General features: G+C 26.7%; 1 long non-coding RNA gene across 1 annotated transcript; it reads left to right on the plus strand.

The window, feature by feature from the left end:
• The first annotated feature begins 8195 nt into the window (after window positions 1–8195).
• LOC146887219 (uncharacterized) lies at window positions 8196–8791 on the plus strand. The gene is made up of 3 exons (XR_014994379.1): window positions 8196–8296; window positions 8380–8453; window positions 8535–8791. It is a non-coding gene; the product is annotated as an uncharacterized LOC146887219 (long non-coding RNA).
• The last annotated feature ends 204 nt before the right edge of the window (window positions 8792–8995 follow it).

The raw sequence follows: 8995 nt of genomic DNA on the forward strand, positions 1-8995 counted from the left end.
TATTTATTATTTACATGTAAAATATTTAATGATAGTAAATAAATAATACAATGTAACATATTACATTAATGACATTATTTAATAATTAAATGTATATATTAATTACTTTCTTATTTTTGGAAAATGCTAACCGGTACCTAAGACACTAGTTAAAGAATAATCAATGCGTATTGGTTTATTCATTAAAACTTAGAAAAATTATATAAATAATATAAATGCATATAACAGATTTTATAAAAACAAAAATACCCTTTTAAATTTTTAGACAATAACTTTATGATACAAAATAAGGACTTTGAAATTTTTAAGGTCTTTACTACAAAAGCAAAAAAAAAAAATCTATACTAAATTTTTATTTTTATAAACTTTTTATATGTTTAACACTATCTTTTTGTTGATTTTTTTATTAATTTAAATTTTTTTATGTTTAATTATATTTATTTTTTAGCAACATTAAAATATAGTTATTTTATTATTTAATTATTTTTTAAATTTGTATTAAATAAAATATACAACACTTAAGAATATTTTTGTCCTTTCAAAAAAATAAAATTGTATTAATGGTTATTAGGTTCGATTTTATTTAATATCACACTTAATTATGTATTTTTATATGATTCAATGCATATTAATTATTTTTAATCAATACTCTAAGAACACCGGTTAGCACGACCCTATTTGATATCCTTTTGAAACGAAAATTACTAAAACACATTAATATTAATCTTTGTTCAATGAACGACTTATATGCTCTCTTCTTTCATTTATATAAAGGGGAGATTCATAGAGTTTCTGATCAAAGTTATCGTATATTAATCAATGACAAAGAAATATATTTAGTTGTCTCTGAATATTTAGAGCTGAGAAATGGACAGCATGAAAAAAGAAGAAGACATGGAAGACGAAGACATAAAGTTTTCAAAGAGAGTGATGATATTGATCTTAAAATCAAATCAAGGAAGTATACCAAAGGTATTCTGTATATTTGATTCATTAGATCCACAACTATTTTTTTTTTTTTATATTGTTGTGCTTTATTTAGTTATTCAAATTAAAAAGCATTTCGTGTGCATCCTTTTAGCGATACATATATTAAGTACTATTTCACAATTTTTTTCTAAAATATATGTAAATAGGGATTATCTTCACATGTTAAAGTAATCATATATATATATATATATATATATATATATATATATATATATATATATATATATATATATATATATATATATATAATTTATTCACAAATTTAGGGATCACTGGTGCAAGAATACACTTTTAAATCTGCATATAAAGGAACAAATTTAAAAAGTTCGCCAGTGAAACTTTTATAAATAAAAGATACTATTTTAAGTTTGTTAGTCTGAAAAAAAATTAAAATTTATGTTTTAGGTCTATTTGATGAGAAACAAACATAAATTTTGTATTTTTCTTCAATTTTTCAAGAATCTTAAATTGATGTTTATAAATAAGCTAATTCTTGAACAGACCTAAATTTATGTTTTAATTTTTCCTACGTCTCACATTTTGCTGTGCCACACAATTGCATTCCTTCCACGGGATTTCTTCAATTACATTATCTAATGCAGCACCAAAATCTCTTCATTTCTCTTTCTATTCCTTCAAGCTCAGATTCAGCAAAACCTATTGCGAGCACCTGAGAAGAAAGACCAAAAATATAAGATTTCATGGATTAAGTGAGTTTTATTTTCCTATTTCCTTTTGAGTTATTTTTGCTGGTTTTTAGTGCTTGAATTAGCATGGCATACCATGCTTGAAATAATGGCTTATCTGTCATAGTTTCATTGGAAAGAGCTGTTTCATTAGCACAAACTGGTATAGTATAACTTCCACTAATGAATCTTCAAATCATTACAGGGATGGCATTGTAACTGTTTCCAAGTATCCCGTGAGAAGAAGCTTGGTCTTTCTAGTGAAACTGAGGTAAATTTGTTGTCTCTTTTTGCTTAAGTTAACACATTAGTGAAAGGATGTTAGGTAATTTTTAGAAGCTGATTAGTTTTTGTGGTTTAGACTTTCAGGTGGAGATAAGATTACAAGAGATGGAAACTGAACAGCTTAGTACAAATGTGGCTGCAAACAGTGCCAAAGAATGAGACTCTTGTTTAGGTTTTGTTTAAATGAGTGGAGAAAAGATTATAGATTGAACTTTTTTATCTTTTGGATGAAATGCGAATTCAAAGAAAAGTGCAGAGAACTCTATGATGGAAAGGATTAAAGGATAATGAGACAAACATTTATTGGGAATTTGTAAATGTAATTGTGATTTTAACTTTTCAATGTAATACTACATTTTATAGGAATTACTATATATGGAAGAAGAAGATATATGTATTAGTGATTTCAGTTATTCTTTTAATGTTAAATATATTTTTATCCATTAAATTTTGTTATAAGATTGATAAATGTACCGGATCGTAAAGTAATAAAGCAAAAAGTTCAATTATCATTATCCAAAAGACTAATGTAGTTTAAGAAAATATTATTTTTATTAACTAATTAAGGTTAAGCATTTTCAAACACGAAAACATTTCGATCACCGAGAAATAAGTCTAAAGTTAAGAAAGTAATAAAATTCATGCAATAAAAAGAATTAATTTAATTTAAGAAAATATACGATTAAAATTTATTAGGATTGAGTTTCATGATTTAATTCAAAATAAAAACACCAAACCTTATATTTCTAATTCCATTGTAGACAATAATTTATTTGAGGAAGACATCTCAAATTGAGTCACGATTTCAAATAACTATATGCCAAGTATACATGGAAGAAGTCCATATTGTTAATTCTACCTTAAATGGAGATAGCACTTCTAGATTTGGTGATTTCATTTATTAGAAGTATTAGGAGATCATCCATATATGTTTCCCTTTCAGATATATGTTATAGTTCTGAAATACAATGAAATTCCTATTATGGTCTCATATATTTCCAATCATAGTCCCTCAAGTTACCTTTTATTTCCTGTTATATCCAAACCCAACATATAAAATTGATCAAAATGTTATAAGATTTGGTTATGTTGTGTTGTTAAAACTCCAAACCATTTAAAACAAAGATTCCAAAAAAAGTTAGATATCATACACTCAAAGAAAAGATCTTGAACTGAATTCTTCGAATGCACCACACAAGGTGCATAAATTGCAGGATAGTTGCACCCACCTCTTACCTAACTTATCTTTTGTGGCTACGCAATTCAAATCCACTTGCCAAACAAAATGTAGTGTAGTAGGGATTGCTTTTAATTTCTAAATTGTTTTGAAAAAATCAATTTGTTCCCCATTGGTATTATCTTGTATGATGTTATAACCTGACTTAATAGTAAAAATTTTGGGTTTGTTCTCCCTTCCATTCCTATGTGTCTTGTTCTTGAGTTGATGGTCTATATATAATGTGAGATTTTGTTCCCTAAATCCATTAATTTGATTTAATTCCCACTCTAACCATTCCCTTCTCAGTCTAAATTTCCATTCCCACATCATGTTATTCCAAAATGTCCATCTCTGAGACAAGCAATTGCTTTTCAATTGAATTTATATACATCCTAGGGTATTTTTGTGCCAACGATAATTCTCCGTTCCACTTATAATGCCAAAAATTAAATTTATTCCCCTTTCCTAATCTCCATGTTAAATTATTGTCGAACCAATTCAGATATTACAATAATCTTGTCACTTTCTTTACATTCCTCCACCACATTGATTCATATTTTGTTATAGTTTCTTTATTGAACTCTCTCCAATCTCCATACTTTGATAATAATATATTCTAACACACACAATAGTTTTTAGTTGCAAACCTCCATTTTCATTTAGCTAATAGTGCCTCATTATTCAATTGAAATATTGAGTTAAAAGTGTGTAAAAAAAAGTGAGTCAAAATACTATTATTCAATTCCAAATACATATTCCACTTGCTATATCACGTGCTAAATAAAATTATGTTGTTAAATATTTGAATAAGTAATATTTTGTATATAATGTTTAGATATGTTAACATGATTTTAATTTCACAAAATAAAGGTTAAAAAGATATGAATTAAGAAAATTCTTTACTTGAATAATTTTCATAGAGATCGACATATATGATGTGATTTTTCTAGACTTTGTAAACTAATTTGATATATATATATATATATATATATATATATATATATATATATATATATATATATATATGTATATATATATTGTGATTAGTGAACTACTTTACTATTATTTTATCATGGACATTTTAATTATGTAATATTTCTATAATTTGTAAAAGGGTTAGAACATCCTAAATGTTCTGTTATATTTATTTAATTTTTTTGTTGCTAATACAATTTTTCAATGTATGATAAATCTAGAGGTGTTTTGCTCCGATAAAAATTGTATGCTACTTAGATTTACCAATTACAAATGCCTTCTCTAGCTGTCCACTTAGTCACGCGCCCAAACATTAATTAACCACCTTTGTTTTAGAAGCCAATGGTTGAAATCTTTATTCTATGTATGTGTTGAAACACCCTTATGTTTCTTATATTATAATTCTTTTCCACTGTCAAAGAAAGTGTTGGCAAAAGAGAGAAAAAAATTCAGACTTCTGAGAATTTTTGAAATGATAAAAGTATTAAAATATTTATTAAACTCAAATATTTATTGAACAAAACCTCATGGAGATTATCAAAATTTGGTCATTAGATTTTATGTTTTCTTAAAAGGCACTTCTTCTATTACACATGAAAAACTTAACAGTCGTATAATTTGGTCGTTAAATAATTTTCTTTTCTTGAAAACGTTTATAATTTTTCTTTTTTCAAATACCCAACAAAATTTTATATAGGTAAAAAGGAAAACATCTTCAAAGCGCTTCCTTCTATATTAGACGTAAACAAATTAAGAATCATGTGTAGAAGATGTATCAATACAGAAATTATAAGTCTTTCGAATTCAAATTCAGAAAAAAAAAAATTAGTAGTTTGGCTTATAAAGAAGTGATTTGTGGTCTCCTCATTCTTATCACAAAAATTACACATAGAAAATGTGATAGAAGTAGATGCCTAAGAAATAGTGGAATTGGTTTTGCGAACAAACTGAGGTGATCTTTAAACATTAATATACCATCACAACTAGGTGCCTAGATGCCGGAGTGTTGTTCCTCTGTTGGGTTTTAAAACCTGTAACGTTGTTTATAATAAAAAAACCCAATTTATGCTGGAAATATTGACCACACCCAAAGCTCCTTCTTTGATGGGAGGTAGATGAACCTCCATTTAAGAATAACAATCTGTTTGGTATAAATGTCTTCAAACTACGAAAAAGAGTTGGGTCACATTCGATTCCAACAATATCAATCCATCACAATTCAATTTTAATATTTAAATCCATATTCAACCGTTTAATTAAACTTGTCATGTTAATCGGATTCAAATGATTTAGATGAAGGTTAAATATGGATGGATGACAATTTACTCGAATGAAAGGTGTTTGTGTTGAATGTGTTAAAGGTAAACAAATTAAATAAACGAGATTAAGGGCTATGAGTTCTACAATCTCAAATTAAAGACATTTTTTGAGATTCTACATTTTTGGAAGATAATGAGTTTGGGAGGGAGAATAAGGTTAGAGCTTTTTTTTTTTCTTAACCTCTAAGTACAGGACCTCTATAGGAACAAACTAAAAATCCTTAAGAATCTATTGTCAACACCCAATTTCATCGGGATGAATAAATTTATTTTCAAAAAATAAAAATAAAAGTAGAAAATAAGGTGAAACAAAATTTTCTTTAAATATTTTCAAACTTTAATTTTAGAAAAAAAAAAAGAAAAAAAAAAGAAAAAAAAGAGAGAAAAAAGAGAGAAAAAAAAAAGAAAAAAAGGATGAAGAGTCCAATTTGTTATTAATTTTCATGAGTCCAATAACTCAAATATTTTCTACTTTGTTCATAATAGAGAAATTAATTATATAATAATAATTAGAAGCAATATCTCTTCAAATGGTAAGAATCAATATTATTAATTGAGATTAATTTTGTGCTCTCATTTGTTATTGATGATGATTGATTTTGTGCACCACTCTCACATACACACCTCTTTTTTATCTCTCTTTAAAACAAAAAAACATATTGAAGGAGGTAGAAGAAAACAAAAAAAAAAAATCTCTACACTCTCTCTTTCTCTCATTATCACCCACATAGACACCTCACATCTTTATCTTTCTAGAAAAAAACAAAAATATTAGAAAAGGAGGTAAAGAATAAGAATAAGAGAAAAGGTGAGGAGATATTGAACATTTTTTAAGGTACGTAACTGCTAGTTCATTTTTTTTTTCTTTTGATTTATTTTTATCAATTTTTTTATTATTATTTTTAAATCATTAAAAAAAATTTCCCATTTTGTTGGTGTCTGTTCGATCGCTCGCATTGCATGACACTTATTTTAGACTTTCGTTCCTTTTTTCCTTCTAAAAAATATATATCAATCTAAGAATAAACTATAACTTTCTTTGTTTACCCTTTTATATCTATTTGGTTGCTCACGTCGCAATGACATCCAGAACTACTCTAAAATAACTTTAAAAAAATATTAAAAATTTATAAATGATTAAAAAATAAAAAAAATAAAAGATTAGAAAAAAAAATTTATTTGAAGTGTCTATCCGGCCACTCGCATCGCATGACACCAATTTTAAAATAATACTAAAATTTAAATAAAAAAGTTTTCAAAATTATAAAACAAATTAAATCATTTTCAAATAATTTTCCAAATAGATTTTTTTAAAAGAACTACGTAACCCTGATTCTCCATTCACATGGAGATACGTAGGAGCGAGGATTAATCCTCGTCGGGCCCAAAAAATCAAAAAAATAGTTTTGTTTTTTGTACATTCTTTTATTACTAATTTTGGGAAAAATTAAATATTTTGAGAAAAATTAAATATTTTGAAAAACCACAAAACTTTTGCACATTTAATTAAAGGTACCGTCTTAGGACGGGCGTTGTGGGGTGCTAATACCTTCTCCACGCGTAACCGATTTCCAGACCCAAATTCTGGTTTTTTGCAGACCTTGCTTTTTTTTTATGGTTTTCCATAGTTTCCTATAATAACTATGGTGGCGACTCCAAACCTCTTTTTTACAAATTTTATTTTTTGGTTCGTCGTCTTATCGTGATTTCGATTGCGACACCTATGCTTCTTAAGTTAGCCACCTATGAGTTAAAACAAGCATTTTGTCAAAACCACAACTTTCATCAAGTAATTATCTCATTTGACTTTTAATGAATGTTGTTAATGATTGTGTGCATCAAGTGGCTTCTTGTTTTTCTATTTTCACATTTCTATATATTCTAAAACCACTTAGAAAATATTACCTCAAGTGTTATAAGAGGAAGTTGTCAAAATTTATTTATTAAAATATCATTGTCCGTTGGAGATATGTAGGTAAAGTTTTGGTATTTATTATATAATACATTAATTAAATCAATGCATATATTAATATTTTATAGAAACAAATGAATAAATAAATTATAGTTATTTATGTTATATTAATTATTTTCGTGTAAAATATTTAATGATAGTACATAAATAATACAGCAATATTAATTAATATATTACCTTAATAATATTAATGACTTATTAATGACATTATTTAATAATTAAATGTATATATTAATTACTTTTTTATTTTATATCCTTTTGAAACGAAATTGACTAAAAGACATTATCTTAATCCTCGTTCAATGAACTACTCATACGCTCTCTTTTTCATTTATATAAAGTGGAGATTCACAGAGTTTCTCATCAAAATTATCGTATCTTGACAAAAAAAATATATCATTAGTTGTCTCTGAATATTTAGAGCTTAAAGAAATGGGCAGCATGGAAAAAGATGAAGAGGAGGAAGACGAGAACATAAAGTTTTCAAAGAGAGTGATGATATTGATCTCAAAATCAAATCAAGGAAGTATACCAAAGGTATTCTATATATAACCATTTGATTCATTAGATCTACAACCTTTTTTTTTATATTGTTATGCTTTATTTAGTTATTCAAATTAAAAAGGCATTTCGTGTGCATCTTTTTGGTGGTACATATATTAAGTACTATTTTATCTTCATAAAACATGTCAAAGTAATAATATATGGACTTAGGTATTCAGATATGATAAAATATTTGGCTCCACACTGATTCTAGTTCTGTAACACAGTCTTCTGTGATCGATGCTGAGCGTGAGAGCAGCAGAGAGTTTGGTCCAATTTGGTTCTTCTTGATTGGTGCAGAAGAGAAGTGAGATTACGTTTGATGGCCAATTTAACATTCATAATCATATTCATCTTTTCAATCTCTAACCTTTGAATTTCCGTATACAGCAAAGGAATTGCACCATTGCCACAATCATATTCATAAAAGGCATACCGTGAGAAGAAGCTGTAGTGAAACTGAGGTAAATTTGTTGTCTCTTTTTGCTAAAGTTAAGACCTTAATTAGTGAAACGATGTTAGGTAATTTTGTTTTTGTGGTTTAGACTTTCAGGTGGAGATAAGATTACAAGAGAGGCCAGTTTTATCTTCATGGAAACTGAACAGCTTAGTACAAATGTGGCTGCAAACACACATTTTTGTTTAAAGAATAAATGGAGTGAAGATTACAGAATGAACTTTTGGATGAAATGCGAATTCAAAGAAAATTGCAGAGGACTTTATGATACAGAGGATTAATGGATAATAAGACAAACATTTTTATTGATGATTTGTAAATGTATTTTTTGTGATTTTAACTTTTCAATGTAATACTATATTTCATAGTAATTTCTATATATGTAAGAAGAAGAAAATGTAAGAGTGATTTCAGTTTCTTTTTCATTAAAAAAAAGAATAAAATAAATAAAGCAAGACTCTTGGAATTTCAGTACCAAACGTGTTGTTTACCCGAACAAATTGGAAAAAATATTCTTCTGATTAAGACACTTATATTCAAAGAGATTTT

This window comes from Vigna unguiculata, chromosome 4, assembly GCF_037176805.1.
Source record: "Vigna unguiculata cultivar grain cowpea cultivar isolate G323 ecotype 2 chromosome 4, ASM3717680v1, whole genome shotgun sequence".
NCBI lineage: Eukaryota > Viridiplantae > Streptophyta > Magnoliopsida > Fabales > Fabaceae > Vigna > Vigna unguiculata.